Source organism: Triplophysa rosa, linkage group LG9 (genome assembly GCF_024868665.1).
Source record: "Triplophysa rosa linkage group LG9, Trosa_1v2, whole genome shotgun sequence".
NCBI lineage: Eukaryota > Metazoa > Chordata > Actinopteri > Cypriniformes > Nemacheilidae > Triplophysa > Triplophysa rosa.
Window position 1 is genome coordinate 22,585,500 of NC_079898.1, and position 27,364 is coordinate 22,612,863.

The 27,364-nt window shown below is 38.8% G+C and overlaps 1 protein-coding gene and 1 long non-coding RNA gene across 2 annotated transcripts in view; one reads left to right on the forward strand and one right to left on the reverse strand.

Moving 5' to 3' along the window:
- The window catches only part of zgc:171482 (zinc finger protein), a 68,085-nt gene extending 52,759 nt beyond the window's left edge, over window positions 1-15,326 (reverse strand). The window contains exon 1 of the mRNA XM_057341748.1: window positions 14,959-15,326. The gene's annotated coding sequence lies outside the window, so the exon portion shown is untranslated. The remainder of the gene's footprint in view (window positions 1-14,958) is intronic.
- Window positions 15,327-23,006: 7,680 nt separating this feature from the next.
- LOC130558719 (uncharacterized) overlaps window positions 23,007-27,364 on the forward strand; it is a 16,811-nt gene continuing 12,453 nt past the window's right edge. The window contains exons 1-2 of the long non-coding RNA XR_008963481.1: window positions 23,007-23,064; window positions 23,141-23,289. This is a non-coding gene — a long non-coding RNA (uncharacterized LOC130558719). The remainder of the gene's footprint in view (window positions 23,065-23,140; window positions 23,290-27,364) is intronic.

Here is a 27,364-nt window from a genome sequence, read left to right on the forward strand (position 1 = left end):
GAGCTGAAGAGGGCCGGTGCTATTACTGGAAAGGGACCGATGGGTACACATCAGTACGCAGCGTGTCACAGATGACTCTGGTAAAAAATCTGGTAAAGGCCAAAATAATCAGCACAGAGGGAACATGGAGTACATATTCAGACATCAGAACATCCTCATCATGACAGCTGAGAACAAACTGGACCTTTTCTTCAGCAGAATGCTGAACACAGACAGTCATTATTTCATTGCTCAAGTGTGTACATAAAGACTGTCAAAACTGGCCTGTCACAATCTTTGACAGATAATTGAGAGTGATGGAGTGATGCTGTACAGTCCCAGTAAAGTGTGACGGATTGCGATAGCCTGCTGCGTCCTCCACACACAATCAGTCGGTAAGAAGGGAATTGCCTTTGCAAATTGCGATCGGCGCTAATTTTGTGGGTGTGTTTGTGCCATTAGCTGATTTGCATAATTCCTTTGGTGAATTGGGTGTTGAAACGACTAGACTAGACAATGCATGCAAATCAACGTTATCAGCGGGCCGGATCCCCCTGCAGAGTTGTTCCTGAAGAAGTTGGTAGCAAGTAAATCAAATATTCAAGGACACAACATGTATAGCAAATATTTTGTTTTTAAAGTTTTCAAAGTTTTCGGTTTCACATTCATCCACCCCAAACATCACAGCAAAAAACTATTGTGTCGGTTTTGCTGGAATAAACTATAGTGATAAACAAATACCTCACTTTTTCCATGATTTCACCTTTACTTACACTCTGTAGATGACAAGAAACTGAATCAAAACAGTTATGTAATACAACATTTAAAACAAGCAGAAAAATTCCTGTGGCATAAAAAGGTTTTCCCGAATCCCTCTGCACCATTGTTAGCGATCTCTATTCATTCAGCCTCCAAAAACAAGCCCTCCGTGTGCATTCAGACACAAAACCAGTTTCACACAATTTAATTTCACCGATTAGAATTGTTTTATGACACATCGGTGATCTCTGAGAGCGCCACTGAGCTCAACTAATTTAATATCTGTCTGAAATTTTATTTCCTCTCTACGACACAGAGCCCAGTGGAAGTGTTCAGACGGTCGCTTTGATGTTTTTTTCTGCATTTAAAAAAAGGGACATTATTTATCCCTGCCTTTTTAACAAGGACACGAGCACAGGAGGACTGAGCTCCGCCATCTGGATGTGAAAATTCCATTGAAACTGTAATCGCTTACAGCTTTCCCACACCTTCAGCAATCTCAAACAATGTAATTTGTTATAATAATGACCCCTAAGTATGTACATGCCAAGTTTCATCACGCTAATTAAAAGCTTTTTACTTTCACAGGGGTGCAATTTAGCTTTGTTTTACTGCCATTACCTTCCTGCTGAGTGTGAACGCTGGCCAGCCTGCTCATGATACTATGTATAAGAAACTAGAATTTTGAAAATAAAGTGGTGCTTGCTTTTGCAAAACCCTGTCACAACGCTAGGATGTCTGGGTGGCTGCCAGGATGTATCTAGGGTGGTCCAAGCAGTTGCTTATGGCTTCTGTGGTTGCTAAGGTGTTTCTAGGGTGGTGGCCACAATGTTTTGCGTGTTTTCTAGAACGTTGAAGGCATTAAAATTAATTTGCTAAGGTGATCTGAGTGGTTGCTACTAGGGCCTTACATAGTGGTTGTCTCAGCAAGCACTACTAATAAAATGAGAATGTCTACAGTTATGCAGCAGGTCATTACAAAGACTGACAACCCATCTGGCTTCACTACTTTCAATTTCACACATGTATCTCCCTCTCTTTCTCTCTCTCTCTCTCTCTCTCTCCCTTCCTCTCTCTAAGTTGAACTAAAACTAAAATTATTAACTGAAAATAAATGTATAAATAAAAATAAATAAACTTAAACTGATATAAAACCTAATTTAACTTGTATATGTTGCAATATGATGAACAAATAATAAAAACAAACAACAAAAGCACATCAAATTGATAAAAAATGTAAAATCAACATAAAAAAATAAAAATAAAATTTTAATAAAACTAGAGTACAACATTCCATTCAAGCATTCCTTTGTGCTTAGGATACTCTTTGTCTACTTTTTCTATAATTTTTGGCATGTTATTTTTTGTGTATATAAATCCTAAAGTTAAAAAATGTCCCAAAGAAATCAATATCATGTTTAAAAGCGATGATGTCATTATAACATGCGCTGAATTGTGATTGGTCTTTTCTTTGCATCCATACTGTAATCATCAATAAACCTATAGACGGTTTTATTGGACGCATGTGCCTGGCCCGAAGTTAACGTCCAGTATGTGTTTGGTTATAATATAATATCATTTATAATATTATTTTATTAAATATTTGTTGTATTACATTAAATTAACACTACACAACTGTTATTGATTCTTTGCTGTTAGGTTTGGGCCACATAACGTTTGTTTATGTTGTTGCCGCCGAAACCTGTGTATATTTACATTGCACATACAGCTATCCTAGGTTTACCTACAACTTTATCACTATTTTCCATCAATAACTGCAAACCTAGTTGGTAACATTCCTCATCTCATGATCTTGTCTTCATTAAAATATACACAACCTTGTGCTGCTTCTTTTCAGGCCACGAATGTTTGCGTAAGTGTAAACTCGCCGCACATTAAAGCACCGTGCCGATTTCAGCACGCGGGACAAGTATGACGCTGTTTACTCATGAAACTCCTCTATCCGTCACCACACCTCCCTATTCCATCTGCCTCCTGCTCTTCTGACGGCTGTACATGGTTGTGCGCCGGTCATACTATCATGACAAGCATGCTGATGTTGTCCTGGTTCTTTCACAGCCAGGATGGTGAAACTCACCAACAGCTTCTTATTCCTCCCCTACAGCTCCCTCAGTCCCTCATCTATCCTCTATCACACCTCATGCCTATGTCAGACAGTGCAACACACATGTTCGTGTGAAATACACTTGTTCGTTTGAGATGGTGATCAGAGAGAGAGAAAGAGAGAGAGAGATGGGCTGCTCTAACTACATGTGCACAGATGAATGCACGGATTTTCACTTCAAAAAATACATAAAGTATATAAAAATAATTTTATAAACAGTGATATTTATATATTATTCCGTTAAAAAAAAATGACATTAAACATCTGCTGCAGACAGTAAATGAGCTTTCCACCACATGATATCATTAGGCCTCTCTCGAATAAACGTGTTTATACGCTACAGAACGGCAATTAGCAATGGCATCTTAAAGCAGATTGTAATGTGCCGTGTGCTGCCATATGTATTAAGTGATGCATTGCAAAATAACTTAATTCCTTGCCGTTCCGTGCTGTTCCGTGCCTTACATAGAGAGGATTATTTGAGCATCAGGCTGGGATGTAGAGATGCACATCGACAGCTCTTCCAAATGATACGCTTTCCACGTAATCTGATAATCGGCACTATTACACGCTTTGTTGCCGTTACTGTAAGGTCTGTATCGGGGTTACAGTATCAAAGATCACAGACTTTCTTCTACAGTGGCCCACATCCACACAGCGGTAGCTCCGTCTCTACGGGAAAGCGCTCAGATGTGAAGGTACAAAAATGTGTATGTAAATGAAATTAATTTTGGCAGGCCAGAAAGCCTAAGGCTCACACGGCTGACACAGAATCCCACAGACGCGTCTCTTCAAAGCACCACGGCCCTAAAAAGTTGATGAGAACTTTTTTTAATCGCCCATCCACCGGCACGAGGGGAGCATTAAAAATACATCATCCACTAGACGAAAGAGAACTGGGATTGCTTCACATTCTCTCGTCCCCAGAAGAGGAACGTTTCAGAAATTTCCCTCCCTCTTCTCGCCACAATTACGAAGATTTCCTGTCCTGTGCAATCCCGCAGGTTGACCCGCTGTTGGTTAAAACATCTGAGAGCATGGGTTTATTTGATGCACCCTTTGTTTTGAAGTAACAGTAAATGAACAAGGCTTCAACTCTGTCAAAGATATAGCGTTGTTTTAAATTGCTCTTTCCATGTGAAAAATCTCTTGAATGATCTCTCTTAAAGTGATGCTCTGGTTCAGAATTAATATAGCGTGTGTGTGAGCGTTTTATCTCACAAACACAGTCACATCGAGAGTAAATGGCCATTCATATCAAGATCAAGAACGATAACTATATTAACATTCACATTAATGGACGATAACATTGTTTATTCTAAACTCAATCACAGCAGTTTCATATTCGTGAGAGCACTTTAAATTAGAATAGATTTTGATATGCTGTTAATGTTTTATCTTTTATCAACTGGAAAAAAATCTCCTTCGTTGAAAATAATTCCAACAATATTGTTCCTCTATTCTTTATAGTTATAGTTGTGTTGTGGACTTTGCTATTCTCTTTCATTCAGAACGATTTTAAAACTTTTTAAAGTTATCATTTTAGTGTGAATGGGCCTTGAATGAGATGAATGAGTTAATGCATATTTTAAATATAGTATTTTATTACTTTTAGCGCAGGCGCTTTAAAAATGATGAGGTTATAGACACGGTTTAAAACGCTGTTTATAGTCAACACTAAACTCAACCTTAATTTATTTCAAATGCCACAAAAAAATGTACTGCAGACTGTAATAAATTAGGGCTGCTCAATTATGACAGAAATTATAATCACGGTTATTTTGGCCAATATTGAGATCTCGATTATTCAACAAGATTACTCACTAACTTTTAAAACAACATAGAAAAATGACAACTTGGCTTTTAAATTGTGAATTCAACTGAAAAATTAATGTAGAGAAATAGTACAGCTGAACCACTGCAAAGGAAAGGGGTGCACTGCACTGTGGATTTATACCACACGAAAAGCAAGGATCCTCGCAAAATGGAATGAGGCACAATAATCGTTTTACCTCGATTATTTTGTTTTTGTAATTATGTATGTTATATGCATACAATCCCTAAAGCACAGTCAATTTTCAATGCACATTTGTGATCCACGTGAAAACCCAGCTATAAAGTTATTTATTTTGTGATATCCTACTATTTCTACATAAACCCACCTTTCTAAGAAAATAGAAACCATTACATAAATTATAGTGGTTTCCATTGAAATACCATATGAACCACAATTTTTTCTATTACAAAAGTAAAAAAAATTGGAGGGGGGGCATTAATGGGTGTTCTACTGATTCCCATCTGCATCTCTTGTGTTTTGGGCAGGGTTCTATTATTTTTTCAGCAGGGCAACCAACAAAATAAAGAATATCCAGTGAAATTATAATCTTTAGATTTTGATTTAGTTTGATTTTGACTGACCAAGGTCATGGCAAAGATTTACAGTAAATCATATTGAAATAAATGGTTAAAATCAAACTCTGCTCGTCACTAATAACTTAGCCTAGTTTTCACACACTGGGTCACACTTATGAGTGCAAATTGCATCTATTATTGACATTGATAATTAACTATAATAATCAACATTGAACAGATTTGCGCATTTTTATCAAGCACCCGTAGCACTTATAGATTGCTGGCAGTGTCTCTAGCCTGACTTTCACAAGGCTTTCCAGGAGTTCTCATCTCTTATCATCTAAAACAATTATATACATTGTAGTATACGTTTTTCAAACTTTCTCCCTCATTTATTGATTCACCACACAAACTAACGTTTATTAAGTTGGCTAGTTAGATACAATTTAATATGCCAACAATCCCTTTACAGTTGTGTTAATGATAACAAATATGCTCATTTTATTAAAGAATACGCAGTGGTTCTAAAGTGGGGATGAGTTATCAGCAGAAGGTATAATACATATAATATTCCGTAACACCTGCTGCAGCGTCACCCGAAGCGCCAGTAGCTTCAGGGGCAGGCTTACAAATACACTGAAAAAGTTTCGTTTAAATGCTTGCCTTTCATGATCTCCTTTTGTTTCATATCTCCCGGTTGCACCAATGGTCCAAAAGTCAGTGCGTCGCACATTTCTGACACAAAACGATGTTGTTACATATCCTCGTGCTTTTTTAAGTGGTTATACGGAAATTCTTGATCTTTCTAGTGGGCATACGGCGTATACCTGCGTATCAAGTAGACTACACCACTGCTTAAACCCGTTATCAAAGGTACACACAAGGTTATTAAAATGCAAGTTTTCTCCTGAAATCATCAATCTCCTTTCTGAAAGCACTGACATTTACATTTCATAGCAGCAAATCCGACATACTGACCCACCTGGTCATTAAAACTTTTCGAAAATGCCACCCAGTCACAGAGCTAATACAGATCGCTCCCTCTTAATATTTGTATATAGGCAAATACAGCAATGTGTTAACCGCGGATTCCGGCGGGACGCGAGCTACTGTATACTGCCATTTCAAAGAGTAATGGACCAGAACATTAGCATCACAAGCTCATTTATAGATTAGAGATGGCCCCAGAAGGACGCCTCCATCCTCGGCTCACACAGGCAGAAACATCATTAAGTCCACGAAAATACAACCTACAGTCATTACTTCGAAATGACACTTGAATGGAAAATGTACAGCATCCATTCCTGAACATATCTGGGGTAAAGATGCTGTATAAAATCAGGGTGGACTTAAAGACACAAAAATTCCACACATTTACCAAAGCATTTACAAAAAAACTTTATTTACCCAGTTTATACAAAATGAACCTAAAAGTCCATATGTGACCCAAAACAGAAGTCTAAGACACGCTTGTGTGACCAACAACATTTCCCACAATTTTTTACGCCCCCCCCAAAAAAGATAAACTGTAGAAGCATTAACCTAATGCAAAGACTAGAAAGCAACGTTTGACCTTTGGTAGTCTTTCTGTCCTTACACCTGTAGGCCTACTCATAACGCCCATCAGAAAATCTCTCGCTGAGATTGACCATTTCTAGCAGAGATCCAAGATGAGAATGGCACACCAACAAAAGCCTTCAAACTGGATGAACAACCCCCAACGACAAAACTACAGCGTGTCAGTCCAAATTGGAATCTGACCATAATGAAGCCTCATTCAGCTAGAAAAGCGAGAGCACAAGAACGGCAGAGACGAGCTAATGCCCCTTTGTTAAACTTGCAGCTTAATGTTTTGTGTAGGCCGTCGGTGTGTAGAGAAGACACATTTTCCATGATCTCGTCCATTATTCAGTTTGTGTGTGAGCTATCGCACAAACACCTCCGCTCTCCAGGGTCTTTTGGTTCATTTCACAATGCCCTGGATACGGTCTAGGCTAAATGTGGGCTGCAGCTGATATCGGAGCTTCTAAGGAAAGCCTTTGAATAAACGGCTATTTACCCCACTTTTAAGAAGACAGAGGATTACCCCCACCAGCCGAACCCTCTTTAGGAATGACGGGATGATTCGGAAATGCGCACAGCTGCCATATATTAGATATGTGCTCTCAAACGATCATGCTGAGACCCTGTTTATTCATGTGTTTCTTAAAAGCAATCCGTTTAATTGCTCTACAGTCGAAGGGTTTGTTCATTATCGCCTGATGAATTAATTTCATTCGTTGCATAATGAGAGAAGTTCTCACACATCATCTCTGGAGGTGCTTTTGAGAGGCAAGACAACAAACAGTACGCAAATATTGATTTTCACATTTATATTCCGTTTACCAAGAACTGGACACTCTAAAACAACCACACACCCTCTTCACACCTACATGCAAAAATCTGCATGCAAAAGGTGATGTCATTTTTTTTGTTGTCAGAATGCTTTCTCCTATTCTAGATAATAACATTAAACGTCCAGTGTGTAAATCTTTAGCAATTTAATATACATAGCTATGTGTTCAGAGGTGTATAAAGACCTTACATAATGGAGCGTTATGTTTTTATTACCTTTAAAAGATTCCTATACATACACCCCTTACATGGAATTTACCATGTTGTTTCTACAGTAGCCCAAAAACAGACAAACTGCTCTACAGAGCGTGTTTCATAAATACTTTATCTCCTTCGGCAAAGAAGCAAAAACGTGACGACATCTTAGTTCTGTGTCTGCCACCGTATGCTTCGAAAGGGAGGGGGAAGTGATGCCCTTAAATAGCTGTATGCTGAATTGTGGTTGGCATTTTATATTTATTTAACCATTAATAGATCCACGCTGAGTGTCATGACAACAGAACCATAAGACTAAAACACGGAGCTCTTCTACAACTTCCATGTTATTCTTACAGTGCCAAGCAAATACTGCTCAGAAAATGCTAATGTAGTCATTTTTGTTATCTGGATAACACAGGCTTCAACAGATGGATGGAATTAAAGGAAAGGTCAGTTATCATTACGGATTTTATCTAAAAACCTAAAGCGTATTTTATTCATGCGCTCGTAATTATAAAACAGAATAACGACCACGCATTTTTTTTTAATGTCCCCCGTAGACTGTATGGTCCTTTACGTCCGTCTGTTAGTTTAGAATGACCTTATACACATTCATTGAATGTGCTATAATGTTAAATGACACATGAATATGGCCTCAGTCGGTACAACCAAAAATAGCGGTAATGCAATAAAGATGCATTTCAGGGAAAATTTCATTTCCTCCTCTTCACGCGCACACCTTGCAATGTCCTTGTTTGCATAACCTGTCAATCACAGGCCTCTAGATCACCCCATCCTCTTTTCACTCAATAATGCTGAAAGATATGACTGCCAGATGCCCGCGAAGCCAAACCACAGTCATGTGCGTCAGTTTCTGCAGGGCATTTTGTGAATCCTGCTTTTTTCCTCCCTATATAATTCTTGGAATAGAACGTAGGACTGAACCAGTTTTGCCCACAGGATACCAGCATATGAGGATGGATTCCATGATGTAGCGAAAGAGAAAAGATTATGTCGCCTGCTGGGGACCTGGCACATCGGGCTACTCGTGTGCCAGGAAGCACGGAGCGGGACCGAAGTCCGACGTCATTGACTTTGGCACCGAGTGCCCTTGTGGGTCATCTTGTACTCAGACTTAGTAATAGACTGTAATATACATCTGGGATGGCATGATGGTGAGTAAACTGTGAGTTAACCATTAACATTTTATACAATTAGTCCTATTACAATATTTAAACTTGTCCATTTATCACATTACATCAATGGCATTTCAATAGAATGAGGATGCGTAGATTTTTAGCAAATAAAATGTAAAAAAATAACTTGAGTTGTATGTATGGGCTACTTCCATCGTACTTTCATAAGGAATTGTTGTCATTTTAGAGCTTTACAGCCTCAGTCCCTGTTCACTTTGATCATATGAAAAAATATCTTTCAACTGTTCATTTAAGCACTTGGCCCTGGAAAGATCTAAATCAGGGCAATTTTTACATCTTTATTTGTCTTTAAAAGCATTTGCTGCTCAAGTTTCTCAAAAGAACAAAGCGATGTCCTTTTCCACCAGCAGCTGCGGTGTTGCCTACCTTGAGGTAACATCATTAAAAGCGTGAGAGAGAGTGTGAGTGAGAGAGTGTGAGTGTGTGAGAGAGAGAGAGAAAATACAATGTGTCAGATGATCTCTACACTGTTGGAGATGTGAAACAGAGACGGATCCTGACCAAATACAGACTCAGTGATCACAGTCTGGCCGTAGAGAGAGGCAGACACAGACAAACATGGCTTCCAAAGGAAGAACGAGTCTGTGCACACTGTTGACACTGGTGAGGTGGAGACGAGACACACTTTCTCCTTCATTGTGATCAATTTAAAGATGTGAGAGAGAAACAGAAGAGAGAGAGAGAGAGAGAGAGAGAGAAGAGAGAGAGAGAGAGAGAGAGAGAGAGAGAGAGAGAGAGAGAGAGAGAGAGAGAGAGAGAGAGAGAGAGAGAGAGAGAGAGAGAGAGAGAGAGAGAGAGAGAGAGAGAGAGAGAGAGAGAGAGAGAGAGAGAGAGAGAGAGAGAGAGAGAGAGAGAGAGAGAGAGAGAGAGAGAGAGAGAGAGAGAGAGAGAAAGAGAGAGAGAGAGAGAGAGAGAGAGAGAGAGAGAGAGAGAGAGAGAGAGAGAGAGAGAGAGAGAGAGAGAGAGAGAGAGAGAGAGAGAGAGAGAGAGAGAGAGAGAGAGAGAGAGAGAGAGAGAGAGAGAGAGAGAGAGAGAGAGAGAGAGAGAGAGAGAGAGAGAGAGAGAGAGAGAGAGAGAGAGAGAGAGAGAGAGAGAGAGAGAGAGAGAGAGAGAGAGAGAGAGAGAGAGAGAGAGAGAGAGAGAGAGAGAGAGAGAGAGAGAGAGAGAGAGAGAGAGAGAGAGAGAGAGCGAGAGAGAGAGAGAGAGAGAGAGAGAGAGAGAGAGAGAGAGAGAGAGAGAGAGAGAGAGAGAGAGAGAGAGAGAGAGAGAGAGAGAGAGAGAGAGAGAGAGAGAGAGAGAGAGAGAAGAGGAGGCAGAGAGAGAGAGAGAGAGAGAGAGAGAGAGAGAGAGAGAGAGAGAGAGAGAGAGAGAGAGAGAGAGAGAGAGAGAGAGAGAGAGAGAGAGAGAGAGAGAGAGAGAGAGAGAGGAACAGGGAAACAAAGGTAGCCTCGCTTTCCTTTTATCCTGTTGGTTCCTCCACACCAGAGCATGCGGACTATGAGTCACAGCTTAATGTGCTACAGCTCTCATTGGTCATTGAACAGGGTGTGACAGAGGAGACATAAACCGAAAAAAAAGTGTCGCCCCAGCGGCATGGGAAACATCACTTCTCAAACCATCCTCCAATACACGAATGACACTAAAAAAACAAGACTCAACACTTCCCTTTGCAAAGAAAAAGCAACCTGTGTCTGTGACTATTCTAGATTGTTGGTTGTCCAAATTGTCTGGAGTCTGGACTCTTTAGGGTTTTCTGGGTGGTTGCTTACTGATCAAAAGTGTATGAATATCTAATGTGTGAATGAAAAGTATGAATATCTAATGGTGTTTTCCAAAGCACTACTGAAACTAAAGGATATTCTGAGAAGCATGAATGTATAAATAGCTCCTTCATTGATGATGCTTCCAGTTTCTTTTACACAGAGATGCTAAGATCCATAATATTAAGTATTGCACTTTGGTGACACTCACAGCATTTTTGCTACAGCTGTGAGTGATTTCCCCAACTGATGCTGTTTGATATATCGCTATTACTTTTCAATCCAATCTTGCAGTATTCGACCAATCACTACGCACTGGTTAACTGGCCAATCATAGCACACCTTGCTTTTCAGAGCGATGAGCTTTGTAAAAAATCTGCGTGTTTCAGAGAGGCGGGACAAAGAGGAGATACAAACATGCACGGTATGTGGAAAATACAGCGTTTTTGAACCTTAAATCGTGTATACACATTGCATTACATTTAAAACAAACAATAATATTTGTGTCATATGACCCCTTTAAATAATAAATTCTCATATTGAAACCAAGTGCTTACATTTTTCAATATATGAAAAGCAGCAACTCCTTACGTATTATTTAATATATCGTACTATCAATTAATTATTCTATAACTTTTTAAATATATATTAAATTATTTTATATACTGACAGAAGAACCAGGATATTATAAAAACTAAACACAAAACTTGGAAACAACTTACAACCACACAAAACCCTTTACAATGGCAGACAGATAGTCTTACCATAGCAGAACAACTCAAATATTCTTAAGAAAATGTTGAAATCTAATTTACGGTACATGCATGATCGGTGGTTCAGCTTACAGTGAAGGAAGAAAAAGAAACAGAAAACCTAGAAAAAGAAGCAGCAACAAGATGATTTGTGTCACCTCTCAAGCTCTCAGAAAGAACACAGACTCACGTTCATGTCAAGTGTGTGTTTTCCAGCAAACACATGCCACATACAAACAAATGCTACAGTACGTCTTTCCTACAGTTACCGCTGAAACTTACAGCCCAAGCGAGGGGACATCAATCTCTGGTTCACTGTTGCAAGCAAAGTCTTCACATACCACCACACTGTCAGGGATGTCAGAAGCTCTAAGGGCATTCGTTTTTAAATAGATTAGTTGTTAAATGTGCCCCCTTCAATAGCCCTCTTGAGAAGGAGAGATGGGATTCATCATCTGCAATGACAGCAAGACGGATTTACACTCTCTTAGTTTGAAATGTCTTTTCATTACAACGCCATGCATCAACGTGCTAAACCTCCTGATTAGATGGGGGGGGGGTTGCATGTGACGAGAGTGTGAAAAGCAATTAATGCAAATCTGTACAGACGTACCAAAACATGCACGCTTTATTCCTATCGGAGCGTCATGCCGGTTGCCATGGAGCGGTCTTGAGGAAAAAACACAACTAGAGTGCATGGTCAAAAGAGCAGAGAACACAAAACACATTATGGTTTCCTCTAAGATGGAACAATTATGGTGATTAGGCCGAAAACATATTTAAAGAAAGTCTCACGGGTTATATGACTCAAAGTGCACTAAGGATAATCGAGGGTGGAGAGCAATGTTCGCAATAATCGTAATTTGATTGAGGCATTTATTGCGCACACTCAAGGGATCCGTTTCAGGTGTGTTGTCGGTAGCGCATGCTTGCGTGCTCGTGTATTAAGGGTCTATTTTAGCTCTGTTGTGTCTTGTGTAGTGCACAGTACAGAAAAGCATTTGATATTCCTCACACACGGATCCATAAACTTCCCTGTGCACCAGCACCAGCACCAAATCCATCATGCTCCGTTGATAGGCGTCACAGCTGGGATAGAATCCCTGCTCACTGCAGATAAAGCACACAGGTCACGGGACAAATATATCATCCATGGAGAAAGCCCTTTGCGCCTGCCTTGCAGGTGTACACAGTATTAAACAACACAGCTAAAACCGGAACACAAAACTAAACAGCTGTCAGGAGTACGGACTGCTAAACAAAACACGTGAAACGGCTGCACGTTCAAGCATTGAAACAAAACAAACGACATGTTTTAATGAATAGATGAACCCTAAAATAAATGTCCAGAAATGTATTCACCGCATTTTCAAACCCACATGGTCTTTTTACAAAGTTGACCTTGGAATATAGTGCACAAGTCATACGTGCAAGTACTTTATACTTAGTATGTGTTTATTTTTTTAGGACCCTCTCCTTTTATGTTTTGCTAAAAAACATTTTTATGGGTATGATACAACATTGGATGAGTGAATGATGATTGAACATTCATGTTGTGTGAACCATCTATTCACAAAGACACAGACCAAAGCCCTTGCAGAGCACAACACCCTTTTACGAACCGAGGGACGAGTCTGCATTTTTTCGGTGGGTTTAATAATATGCCACAAATGCTGAAGAGATGAATAACCCCAGAACATTCCTTTAGAGAATAATCTGTAGTGCAACAAACGATTCTGACTTTTCCTTTAAAAAAGCTGACCTTGCTTACACTTTTGGATGGCCCCAATTGCTCACGTTGCATTAGGTGCATGAAACTTTTTTGTGCTAAAATATTCTTCACCAACACGAGGTGTGTATGAAGTGCACAGAGGGATTAGAAAAAAACGAATTAAAAATCCAGAAAAATACTTAATAAATACTAAAAGATATGAAAAAGCTCATGTAAACATAACAGACAGTATGAAGGCACACAACAGGTTCTGCAGAACTGTAACACAATTCTGGTACCATAACAGAACCTCCTGACAATGATTCTCCTTAACTTCACTTTTAGAGCACAAGGTGTGTACTGTTTTGTAAAAATAAAATGTTACCGTGATTCTGACATGATTAAAAAAAAATATGGATAATATCTATCATTTTCAAATAATTCAAGTCATAAAACATTGCAAAACTGGCATTACGTCACTCAGCTCATTCATGTCTAGTTATGTAAACCACAATCATTGTGTTCTGATAAATATCTTCACTCATTGCTTTACGAGAGAACTGCTGACAATTATCAGATGTATTCTGCATCTCTCAGGACTCTTCAGTAACATGATGCTAACAGGCAGCTGTTTTATCTACTGATGCGCTTAAGAGTCTTAATGGATAAAGCTCAATGTAACTTAAACTTTGACAATTACAAGTTTCTCAACCGTTTAACGTCCATTCTGAAACTTCAGTTTACTATGACACGCTGGCCTGCACTGTTTAAAAGATATAAACCGTTTAAGATAAAAGTACAATAATAACAAGACTAACATTTCAACAACAGTAACTTCAATTGTTGCTTGCAGGGGGTCACGTTTAAACAGATTTGAAATGTCATACTTTTTATTCAGTCAAAAGTCAAATTGCATAAATGATTGTTTTCTCAAGCGGTGGTTGTCCATCCTGCATTCTCTTACAAACTGAAATTTCAATATTATCACATTTTTGTAATAGCTGTTGGGTAACATTAACTATAGTAGCACTGCTGTGATTTCACATTTATTAATTGATTAAGTTGTCACATTTGTTCATGGATTTGTCATTTTTTACATGCACTAAAAATTAAGTATGTATGGTCAATCAATATTTTGCTAATAGTAAGTCATTAAATAACTTTTATATGCTAGATATATGAAGATAAAGTTGGTGTCTATAGAGACAAAATGTAAAAAAATGTGACAACTTGCCCCATGTAGCATAAAAACATGCCCTGCCATAAGGTCAAGATGCTGAATAACCTGTTTACTATTTTTCAACTGAGCCGAGTTTCCTTACAACTGTAGAAATGGTCAGTAGCAAAGACTCTAATACAGTAGATGCCTATACAGAAACAGAGTAAAAAAAATCCTGAGAAACATTTCCTAAAGGGTGTGTAAAAGCATGCCCTGGGTCAGTGTATGCTGAATACCCTGTTTACTTTTGTTTTTTCCTGAATAATACCGGTGGAAATGGGAAACAGTCGAGACTGTACGATACATTATGTCTATGCAGAATAAAAACAAACCAACCCTGAGAAACATTCAGTGAGTGGAGTAAAAAGTACAGTTTCTACACAGCGCATCACTGTTGCTGTGAAGGATCTCGTGCACACCGTAAACAATGAAACTACAACTCAGTCCTTCATCATCATCAACATCCTATCATGCTGTGCGTTTCGAGCTCACCTTGCGCTAGATCGGATATGATCTACTTTAATCCAGATCCGTGTCCGCGATCATCCGCTGGAGTTGCAGTGAGATCGCACCTGTATCCAACTTACTCTCGGATCAAACAGAAGAACAGTTTCCCGAGCACTTGAACTGAAGCAGATCCTAAAAATGTCCTGATTCTACATGTGATCCTTTCCATCCATAAACCGAAAGCTCGCGAAAGATGATCGGAGAGCGGCGAGAGGAGCGCGCGGCGACGCCATCGGACTGCGCGCGTAAAAGCGAGCGCGCACCGTTATAATAGCTCTGACACACACGTCAGTAATCCACACAGATACTACAGCCATAGATACGAGTTACACTGTGCCCACACACTCACAAGAGTGTCAGCCCACGAGCTGAGCTCATCTGAAAGACCCACTTGAGATGTCAGTAGTTAGTATACTTTGTCTTGCCTTTGCAAAAAAGTAACACGGCACAGCGGCGTTTCCAGGTAGTATGAGGGGTCAACATACAGTAGTTCGTGTGACGAATTTGTTGAAATGTATTTTTCTTTGACGAGGTTCCTTGCAGGAATAAAGATCGGTAGTGAAGCTGGAGTGACACAAAAGCAACCTTGAACTTTGAACCCTGAACCGAACAAGGTCACACAAAATACAACATACATCCTCTCACGGGTAACAGTAACAAAGCAGTTTATTCCACATTGTATATTATTTTGAATGAATATTCGTTTGCATTTGTTTCTGTGTAGGCTACCTGTACGTTTCATACTTACAAAAACAAACTTGACCTCTGAACCCTGAACCGCAAGGTCACGGACAGCCCCAATTCTCTTGCAGGTAAGGTAAATGTAACAAAGCATTTGATCAAGTTGTGTCATTTTAAATGTACATACCTTTTCATTTTCCTCTCTCTTTGCTAGGACGTTTCATAACAGACAGGATTGTGATGATTGATGAAAATAATTAAATAATTTTGATGTTTATAGTGTTATGATTTCTTTATGGTGCTACCCAGACAGCAAAGATAATTTCTTTACTGCTTAATGTTAAATTGATTCTTTTTAATGTTGAATTAACTTTTTTTTAAATGTAATCTTTGCTATGGGTAAAAGGTAGGTTACTTTAAAGAAATAATGCAACCAGGACACTTACAAAAACAATCAAGCACTTTGAATAACGAGACTGTACCATTGTACCTAAAACTACTTCTAATTGTTCTACTGTACGTGCTCAAAAATACGTTTTTACCAAGATACGTATTGTACTGTATGCAGAACTGTATCTACAAGAGTTCTCATTATTTTCCTTTTTGTGTTATGATTTGGGCTGTCCAATCTGTGAACAGCTTATTGTATTTTAACATTCTGTTGTATTATAACCATTATATGTGCAATTATATTGTTAAACTCAGACATCTACCTCCAGAAGCAAATTCAGAGGTGTGACCGCCACCAAATGAAACATAATACACAGGCTTAAATGTGTTTCTGTCTTTACAGTCTATTAAGTCCATATTGAGACTAGACTGTTTAATCACTCAAAATCTGCTCTTTAAATTGTCTTGTTTTTTCCCCGAATATAAAAGGCTGCATTGTGTGTCATGAATGCCCTTTTACAATCTCTCAGCAGATTTGACAGCTGCTTTTGTAGAGCATCCAGGCTCTGCCATCCCATCACAATGTGCATCCAAAGACGACAGAGGAAGCCAATTCATTTGAGCGTCTGATAATCGGTGATGCGCCATTCATTTGTCTATAGTGTCATATGTATAGGACCAAATCCTGCTTCTGCCAGATGCTTTGCGTTTTTCTTACATTTCTTATTGAACTGTGAACATTCTGCTATCTCAAACTTATGTTCAGTTAAGACTTGAAGTAATGTGATGTTTTTCAGTGTAAGTTCATTCACTTTCAGTCTTAAAATATTAGGTAGGTCCCTTCTAAATACACAACTGTTTACCAGAGAAATATATAAACAGACATGAAATATTTAGGAGTTAAAATATTTAGTGGATCTAAAGTTGATGTATTTTATTACATTATGTAAGAAGAAAGAGAATCTATGAAACTCTTACAGCAACATTAGAAATTGCTCACCTTGGACAACAGTTCATTTAATGACACAGTTACACTGTTTAGTATGCAAGTACACAGTACATAAAAATAGCTGAATGACATGTTTCTGACCAATCAGAAACAGGTATTCTAAAGGTGACTTGACATCTGATTTTCACAGCATGAACACGGGCACATGTGTTTGTGATTCCCTTTCATTAGTGCCGATATTTGATTCTATGCACATTGGCTGTTCTGCTGTCTATTTGTCACTAAAGATTTCTTTAGTGGTTCTCCTCAGGCTGGTGCATCAGCAAAACTGTGCGTTTTGACATCTCACGTCGAGTGTAGGCATTAAAATTGCTCAATAGGCAACAAAAGTGAAAACTATTTATGGCGTGATATTTTAAAAGTGTGAAACTACTTTGCTTGCAAGTATGCTGGTTTGTGCCCTGAAATGTCCTTGGCATCCCTGTGTGTCTCTAAATCAGCAGGGCTGAGGTCGTGGGGCTCTCACGTGACCCTGCTGCGGGACGGAGCTTAAGGCCAGCCTGTCTGGACAGCGGCTGAAACTCGATGATAGGCGCTGTGAGCAGGTGCTGCCAAACTGAAGAGACGAGGATACAGACGCAGCTCATTAGCCTGCATGAGAGAGCGAGTTCCTATCCGCTCTGGTTTAGTCTCTAAAAACAGCGCGCTGTGGTTAATGGACTCTTCGTAATAGCTGCAGGCCTGAACCACAGTACTGTCAAATGCGCACATCTATTTTAATCTCAGCCAGTTTTACCAGACAAACTCTCTGATGGCACTGACATCACCGGCCATGTGTGGCGAAGCTGCTTTGCTATTAGCTGTAGCTGTTGGCGATGAAAGTTCTCTTATTGTAGTGTCATCTCTTTAAAGCTACTATCCGTAAGTTTATATGGTTGAAAATGAACAAACGTCAGCTATTAAAGCAAGTTCATGGCAAACTTTCTCCTTACACTACCCCGGTTTACAAAAGTAAGCTTATAGACCACTTCACAAGATGTAGACACTGGTCCAGAAGCACTTCAGGTTTCATTTCTATTCAATTTTTTTCAATCTTTCATATAATTAAAGGAACAATACGGCATTTTTAGGAGGATCTATTGACAGAAATGCAATATAATATACAAAACTATTTCTTCAGAGGTGTATAAAGACCTTACGTAATGAAGCGTTATGTTTGTAATACCTTAGAATAAGCTGTTTATGTCTACTTACAGAGCGGCCCTACGTACATTGAATTCGCCGCCATGTTTTGTACAGCAGCCCTAAACGGACAAACAACTCTACAACGCACGTTTCCTCTTCCTCTCCGCTGCGGTATCGTGGTGAAACGGATCGCGGGATGATCCGTGATCTGTACGGATCGTGCTCTCCGGTGCGGAACGCATGTGACCCTTGGATTAAATTTAAATTGATTCATCATTGAGTAAAAGAGTAAAACGCGCTCTCGCTCGCTCTCCAGTTTCAGCCCCAACGCGCGCTCTCTCGCTCTCTCTCTCTCTCTCTCCAGTATCTGGACGAGTACAATATTAAAGCGGTTCCAGATATACAATGACGCTCAAAACTGCTCCGTCACACAGCTAATATTACAACAACAACATATCTTGTTTCTAACAAACAGAAAAACCAATGTTACTCACATACTGATCCGAATCAAAGCAACCTCCTCGGGGGTGATTTTTAGATGATCTTTCTCTCCAACGTCTCTCTGCTGGAAAGTATCTCCAAAGGTGTGAGTATCTCTGCTAAAAGCCTTAGTACCGCGGGTCTTAACGCGTCTCTGCTGGAAAGTCTTTATAATATTAACGCAGGTCCTAGCTCCTGCCTGACTTTTATCCTTCTTTTTAAACTTAAAATCCACAAACCTTTTATTTTATGTAATACATAAGACATCGCTCTTTCTACAGTCTTTCTAATGCCTGCATGATCTCTTCCCTGCGTCAACATGAGAACGACATCTTTTTGTACTGTGGTGGCCACCGTCGTGTTTGGACTGAGCGATTCGTGGCAAATCTATAATACGCTAGTATTAACGCTAACGCTAGTAATTAACGCTAGTGGCCGCTGCTAATTAAGAACTGCGCCTTTAAATCTTAAAGATGTTCGTTTAAAGGTCCAATGTATGCAATTTAGCAGCATCTAGCGGTGAGGTTGCGAATGGGCTCTATGCATGCGTGACTTCCGCGATTCACAGGAAGAACCCTAGGCAGTTTCCGGCTGGGGAGAAATGGAAAATTAGAAAATAGTTAAATTTAGCAGATGCTGTACATTGCAGCACACAGCAGTGGTATATAGAAGTGGTGTTCTACCGTATTTGAATGTTATAACGAAATGTTGACTTATGAAAGTGTCATTTCAAATACGGTAGAACACCACTGCGGTGTGCCGCACTGTACAGCATCTGCTAAATTGAACTATTTTCTCACTTTCCATTTCTCTCTGCTTTAAGTCTCCCCAACCGGAAACTGCCTAGGGTTCTTCCTGTGAAACACGGAAGTCCCGCATGCACAGAGCGAGCCCATCGCAACCAAAGGTTCACTCCATTCCTACCTTTCGAAGCACTACGAAGGCTGATACACAACTAAGATGTCATCACGTTTTCGCTTCTTTGCCGAAGGAGATAACGTATTTACCCGCGGTGTATGTAGACAGAAATATTAGCTCATTCTAAGGTAATAAAATCATAACGCTTTATTATGTAAGGTCTTTAAACACCTCTGAACACATAGTTATGTATATTGCGTTTTCTGTCAATGGATCCTCAAAAAACAGAAAAATTCCCTAACACTCTTCCATTGGTTTAACAAACCGATACAGTAGTACCGCCCCAAAGTCATGCCATTGGTGGAGTCAAGGTTGCCAAGTGTTTTTATTTCTCAGGTAAATCTATGAAGGTTTTAAACTCACAAGGAGCACAGATAGTACCGTTGATGTGTGTTTCTGGCCTTCTCTTTAGGTGGCTGGTGGATTTATGATGTCTCACAATGTACAGAAGAGTGAGAGTTTTGTTGCTACAGAGCAGTTTGGGTAAACATTTAATATCAGGTTGGTTGAACTTCTCATTAGTGGTTGTTGCTAAATCCAACCTTTCTATTATTATCATCATTGCTCATACTTGGGCAATAAACCCAATGAACTTGTCTCCAAATATAAATGATACTTACAGCATTGCATGGCTTGTTAAAGAGAATTTCTTGTAGGTACTTGTGGGTAAAAACCATGTTATATTCCATGTTTGTAACAATATATGCTAAAGGTCCAGTGTATGAAATTTAGCGACATCTAGCAGTGAGGTTGTGAATTGCAACCAACGGCTCACTCCATCGCTCGCCCCTCCCTTTCGAAGCACTACAGTGGCTGATACAGTACTACTTGTCATGTTTTTGCTTCCATGCCAAAGGAGATAACGTATTTATGAAATGCTCTGTAGATCAGTATGTCTGTTTAGGGCTACTGTAGAGACAACATGGTGAATTCCATGCAAGGGTATCCGCGGTGTATGTAGATAGAAATAGCTCATTGTATGGTAATAAAAACATAACGCTTCATTATGCAAGGTCTTCATACACCTCTGAAGACACAGTTATATATATTATATTGCATTTTTGTCAATATATACGCCAAAAAAGGACCTTCAACGCATATTTCCTTCTCAGTTCATCTTTGCTACCAGTGAACCATTAAACTGAGGTAAACCGATAGCAAGATAAATGAACAGCGATGACATTGCATATTAATACGTGTCCAGACGTCTGTAGGGTTGAACTTGAGAGGGTCACAGTGTGTTAGCGCTCCTCACACCTCTGGCACTGCACTGAATATCTCTCATAGTGTGGTCATCGAGAGCTGTGATAAATCTAATGCTTTAATCTCCTGCAGCTGTTTGGATCCACAGCTCTTGGCAACATAGGTTAAGAATGTCCCGCTCCGACGGACACCTGAGACAGAAATGAGAGCTGTCAATCACCCGTCCGCATATTAACTGTCTGAGCTTTGAGATTCGATGCTGTGCTGAGAGGTGTGTGTGTGTGCACTAAAGGAACTCGATATGTAATTGAAGCTCGAGGCGCTCAGTGTGAGACACGCAGCCTTTTTTAAACCGATTCATTAAGTTCTGTTTTCTCACACCGAGTGGTAAACATGAGCAGAGAAATTAACAAGAGCTCCAGTCATGCTGTGTTTCTTGAAGTTTCGGGACTCTCACAGTAATGTTTGTGCACGTGTTGTGATTCCAGTAAGTTCTACAGGGGGATGCACATGACGTGGGTCGGATTCACAGCGGTTACATCCACTAAGTGACAGAAAGTGACAGCTTGTTGAGTCTAATTGTACATTCAGTCACACAGAAGTTCTTTTTTATTTTTTTGTGTGTTTGAGTGTTTTCATGGAACACTGACATTTGACTTTCAGCAGATCATTTGTAATTACTTAATCCATTTTTACTAACATTCTGACCGAGGCGATGTGTTCCAATGAGCAAGTGATTTCGGGGTACAGTGTAAATTATGAGATAAAATACAAAGGGTTACTTTCTTTTATTGATCTTTTACCAACCTAGGCCTAAAGGGTCATCATTTCTAATTTCTATTAAATGTCTGTAAATATGATCATTGACATTTACTATTTAAAACAAACAGTTGGTCTGCTTTATTTCAACACTCAGCAACTGCTACTGTATATTCTAAAAAGGTTTTAATTGCCCTTAAGTGCAACTATGAACTTTTTTTAGCCACCCAGATTATAGTCTGAAGTATGCTGTATACTTGATTTCTCTCAGACACACGCTGGTGTCTCCTGCCATCTGCTGGACGCAGGTCATCTTGGCTACTTGTCAAAGTACATAAAAACATCTCTTAATTCCTATACTTCATTTCCACTTATTGCAGAAGAAATGTTTGCTCATTAAACATTTTGACCTTTTGTGGCATATCACAGTAGCAGGGCATCTTGTCATGCGGTATGGGCTAAGTTCTGATGAACACAGGGAAAGATATTTGGAGGGATGCTTGTAACCAAACAGTTCTTGTCCACCATTGACTACCATAGTAGGATGGTCAAAAGCATAACCATTTGCCTGCCTACATTCTTTAAAATATCTTCTTTCGTGTTCAACAGAACAAAAAAATTATAAAGCAATTTTTCCTACTATGGTAGTCAATGGTGGCCAGGAACTGGTTACTTGCATTCTTCCAAATATCTTTCTCTGTGTTCAGAAGAACCACAAAATTTATACAGATTTGGAAAAACTCGAGGGTGAGTAAATGAAGACTTTTGGGTGAAGCATTCCTTTAATGAGGGTAAAATATACTAAATACACTTTTATTCCCCTTCTGTACATTTACGGAAGTAAACACTATTATACAACTGTGGTATACATTCACAGTCTGCCATGTAGTAAAGCATATAATGAGAGGGAGATTCCTGCAAAATCAGGCCTTTCGAGTTTGTTTAGTGGGTGTTGTTTAAAAATTAATCACAAGGGGGAGGTAAAGAGCTTTGCACAAAACGTTTTCTTGGACCTGTGTGTATAATGTGTAAATTATGCATAAATTGTAAGACATAACTGCAGTCTGGTGTTTCACTAGTTTCTGTCACCAGGCGTGTTATTTAAAAAGCAGAATATAAGTGTTTAAAGAGAATCCCTTATACACCACAGCCCAAAATGATCCAATCATGATCTCAAACTACGTAAATCCCCTGTGATAATCAGGTAGTGTATCAAAATCAGCAGGATTTGCATGCTTTGAGAAATCTAAATTTATACTGACATACCGAGAAACATAAATTCAAGGTTAAAAGTGCAATGATGATGTTTCAAGTCTTGTCTTTTTCTTATGAGACCATTGACAGGTCAGTGTTTCAAATGTTTTGACAAGAGACATGTCCACTCTCCAATGTTTGATATTCAATGAGTCAAGCTTGCTCATTGGCTATTTTTTCCATGATTTGTTTTTGTACAGGGCTGTAAGTATGACTGACATTACCTGACATGTCAGCAAGAACTGACTCTGAATGGACCCATGGAGTTAAGGGTGTGTAAGTGCTTTTTTTTTACTATTCTCTTATATTTCTCGAATTAATCATTGACTGCTGTCTTTTCCATTTCAGAAATTCTGAGATCCTCAAATTCTGTGTCGAAGTGAATTTAAGCGCATTTCAGACATTTCTAATGACCCAGAGGAGAAGTGTCTATGAAACCAGACTATAAAACAACAAACTAATGAAAAGAAGTCAAGCACACACACTTAAAGCTCGCAGTAAGTCATCCCTGGCTTTTCGTCCAATTGCAAAGGTTTATTTTACCAATCGTAAAGTGTTATTTTGTGGTTGGGAGACACCGACAATTATGAGGAGTTTTTATAGCGCTCAACATATTGTAACCAATGCATGTTGGCATGGACATTTCGTGGTGGTCTCAACACCTCTGTGATTGGCTGAAACTCTAATTGCATTAGTGGTTTAAGGAAACAAATTCCCTGACGCGATCTTTAGGGGTTGATGTTTGGGTGACTTTAACAGCTTGACCAGAATGCTTCAGTTCCGTTTGGTTAAACCATCAGACTTGATTATCAACCGAGAACGTTATCTACATCAGTGGTTCTCAAACTTTTTTTTTGTAAGGCCCCCTTTGTGTAGAGTGCATTGCTTTGCGGCCCCCCAAATAAAGACTTATAATCTTAAACTTAAAATTTTAATTAAACCAAGAAAATATTCAGTTAAACAATGCTAAAACATAAATTATTTTGGTTGGTGGTGTTGTTTTTCTGATGTTTGATTGCACAAAATGTATGATAAATATCTATATTTCTAAAATGCCACAAAATCTGTGGCCCCCTGGAACCATCTTGGGGCCCCCCAGGAGGCCACGGCCCCCAGTTGGAGAACCACTTATCTACATGATTCGGTAGCCATCAGAACTTTTACAGGGACTTTCTACTACAGACTTTCTGATGATGTGTGTTGGAATGAGTTATGTATCTACAGTAATATTTTCAATGTGCTTTATCGATGTAAGTGCAAGGTGCGTCTTGCAGGAATAAACCCTATAGACCAACCTTAAATGGTGCAAGACAACGTCATTATTTTCTTGCACATAAAATTTCACATGAACCACAGATGTAGATGGAAACTGAGCATCGACCACAAACTATTCTCAACAGCTCGGATCAGCTCCCAAGGATAGGGCGATCTGCACGAAAATCAGTATTCTGGTACACATTTTAGTTAAACACATAATTTCAGCGATGTTATACTAAAGTACAGTATATTGAGCTAGATGTTAACACATAGTGTCAAGGATTGGCCGGTTAACATGGGCCAGTGCATCTTTTGGTATGCCATAACTACAGCATTGACATCTTTTTTCATTGACAGGCATTGAAAAGTAGCCATGTTTTCTTATAAATCAATTTTTTGCAAAAATGTTTTTATATATTTTCTGCATATTGCTGCTCTCCTAAAACCTTGTATCGTCATATATATATATATATATATATATATTTTGCCATAAATCACTAGGCTATTATTAGTCACCCTTTATGTTTGTCACTGGCTTTTTCAAATATCTACCCAATAAAATGTATTAAAAGTGCTTGTCAACTTTAACACAATATTTAATCCTATAAAAAGTACAGTGTTTTTTCACTTTCCTAAAAAACAAAGAATTTGGACATACAAGGTTTCGGAAGGACAGCAACAATATATTCCCTAATAAAAAGATATAAAGTTAATTATTCTTAAAGTAAAGTTCAAGTATATTTTAAGCATGCTTTATGTAGTAAGTATACTAATATAAATGTGCTTGTCGTGTACTTACTGCAAGTGCACTATGTCAATACTACTTGGGACTAAATTGGCCCACTTTTATAAACTTTCAAGTGTAACAGTAGTAAACTTTAGGTCCTTTTTTGTTTGTATTATACCACAAATGAACTTCGTATACTGATAGTTTTACTAGTTCAATAATTGCAGCACATTTTTACCTTATGAAAGTACACACTTTTAAGTATACTCTGAGTAAACTATAGTAGTTTTCATACTGCAAGTATACTTGTAAGTTGACTTCAAGGGAAATTATATTCAGTTTAGCATTTATTTGATTTATATGCACTTTACACAATGTTCTTATTTAGATATACATTTTTATACATAATTATATTAGGTCTTAATTGTCTATTTAATTTCAGAGTTAAATTTGATTTGTCAAACTCTTTTTACATAGAAACTGATTACGATCTTCAGACAATCATTTTTATATTTACTAATATACTAATACTAATTTATACTAATATAAATACAAAACATATACACAGCGCTTTCTAGTATAATGAACGAAATGTCCAACTATAAACGTATGAAACTTTAGTAACGTTTCATTCTGTGTCTTATTTTTCTAACCTATATAAATGCACATGAACCTACTTTGCAACAACGCAACATTGTAAAAGGCTATATAAATAAAATTAGAGTGTATTTAAAAATATATCTTTAACTCTCCTTTAAGTAGATTTGAATTATATCTTGTTTAAAAGATTGAATACAAGTATTGTGTGTGTGCGTGTGTGTATGTGTCTCATACAGTATATACAAGCTCTACACCTGTTGAGTTCTGCTCCTTGTGCTCAGAGACTCTGACACCTTCAGTAATCTTCATTTTCTCCTGTCTTTCTTGTCAGCAGTGTCATTAAATCAGTGTGTATATGGCAAGCTCTCAAGCCTCAACAATGGGCCTCTTTCTTTCGGTGAGGAATTTTGCGTTATAGCAGCTAATGTGCTGGCCCTCAATTCCACCATCAAGAGGCCTTTCTTTCTCTGTTTAAATCATCATCTCCTGTTCTGCTCTGAGAATAAGACCATCATTACATTGAATGAGTCAAATAATTATTCCAGTAAGGTGGCAAAACGTCTCAGCGCTGTCCATACGCGGTTGATCTATGTGCTTTGGCCTCGGGGTTCAGTGAGCCCTAGCTGGAGGCAACAGCCCTCTGAAGCCACATAAAAGCAATAGGATTTGGATCCTATCCCACAGCAGGCAGGCAAAGTATGATTTTGATTTTTTCTAATGAGCCCCAAGTCAATTATAAAGCACAGCTTCTAGTGTTAATGGCCTTGATAAGCCCAGACTTTGGACTCTCACCATTTTAAGAGTCCATTTGGTCCCGTTTAGGTGACCCGGCCCTTGAGTGAATTGTAAAATGTTGACATCGTCAAATCTCTCCTCCACTGGCATGACACAATTGTTGTTCGCGAATCCCCTGTCGGACATTCACGCTGACCGCAATTTGAAAGCGCTGCAGTATTGCTGACGTTAAAGTACCGAATGTTTTTGTTGCGTCCGGTAAAAATATTTGAGAACTCAGAGGTTGAATTTGTATTGCACTCATCTTTGTAATGCAATATGGTCTGCTCTCGGTTTACCAAACAAACTACTGTCTGTTCTGCATTAACATGATTCACACAGTTTACCACCTCTGGATCGGGTTTAGTTTGTTTTGTACCAATGTTTAGTTGTTTAGACCACCACGCAAAGCAACATTAACATACTCCGCTATTCAAGCTGCCCAGTTGTGGTACACATTGACCATGTTGGAACTTTGAAAGCTTAGTCAGCAAACATGTGAGAGTCCTTAAGACCCACACAGAAGAGCATGTAAGCTCGACAAAATCAAAACAAAAAGGGCTGGTGAGAAGGGAAAATATCAGGTTCATCCCTTTTAGACCCAACAATGGGTCAACAACAACTTTGGGTTAAAATGACCAAGCTTAAACCCAATGGGATGCTTGTCCATATTTGAGTATAGATCGTATAATGATGATACTTGGACATTTAATATTGTTATATGGAGTACGGCCATAGATTAAAGAAAAAAATTAAATTATATTTAAAAAAAATGTGGCTTTGGTACAGAGGGCATTCCATCTTCTATACTTCATCGTATTGCATTTGCATCCTCCTCGTTTGCCTGTGCATAAGAATGAAATAAAGCAGTATGTGGACAGGCTCTGCAACAGCTCGGACTCCATGAGAGTTCAAGTACGGTCGATGAGAGACCCCTGACAAATTCACTTTCCAAATCCATCTTTTTCTCTTTTTCATTTTTTTATCACTTGATTCTGTGAGAATTTTTTCCTTGTGTTGCACGTCTTTCTAATGACCCTGCAGTAAATCTTGATCTGGTTTTGCTGTTTGAATTGGCTCTTTGGGGGTCATATGTAAGCTAATGATTAATGGCGTTCAATAAAGTGGATGAAGGGAGTTTTTTTTAGCGCTCTCTTTGGGGGCTTTACAGTCGCAGGAGCATATTAAATGCTTAACGATATTTCCATGACTCA